The sequence below is a fragment of the Citrus clementina genome, unplaced genomic scaffold (assembly GCF_000493195.1).
Source record: "Citrus clementina cultivar Clemenules unplaced genomic scaffold, Citrus_clementina_v1.0 scaffold_3, whole genome shotgun sequence".
Taxonomy (NCBI): domain Eukaryota; kingdom Viridiplantae; phylum Streptophyta; class Magnoliopsida; order Sapindales; family Rutaceae; genus Citrus; species Citrus x clementina.
The window spans coordinates 32,401,743-32,402,291 of NW_006262339.1; positions in this window are offsets into that span (position 1 = coordinate 32,401,743).

Here is a 549-nt window from a genome sequence, read left to right on the forward strand (position 1 = left end):
TTATCGTCAGCCCCCACAAGTTTCAACCATTAACACCGGGCACCCACAAATTTCGACCATGTGCACCACGCCCCCATTTCCGTCAAACTACCGTTAACTTAACTCGAAAAAAGGGTAAAATGATAATTTCATATAAGATTAAAATAATAAATAAAAAACACTCTTTTTTACCCTTCACTCTTTTTCCCCCTTTTCTCTCTCTCTCACGTCTTCTTTCTTTTTTCTCTTCTTCTTCTTCGCGTCTTCTTTCTTTCCCTCTTCTTCTTCTTCTTCGCGTCTTTTTTCTTTCACTCTTCTGCTTCTTTCTTCTTCGCCTTCTTCTTCTTCTTCTTTCTTTTTTCTTCTTCTTCTTCTTGCCTTTCACTACTGTTGCCTGCCGGTGTGATCTGCCGCCGTCTCAAATCAACAACAACAAAATGGCACACGCTGCGTGATCTACCATCGTTCGAAGCCGCCGACGCCACCGCCTGAAGCAGCCGCCTTTCCCACCGCCTCTATAATTTAATTTAGGGTTTTTGATTTTTAGTTCCTTTTTGTTAAATTTTCTTG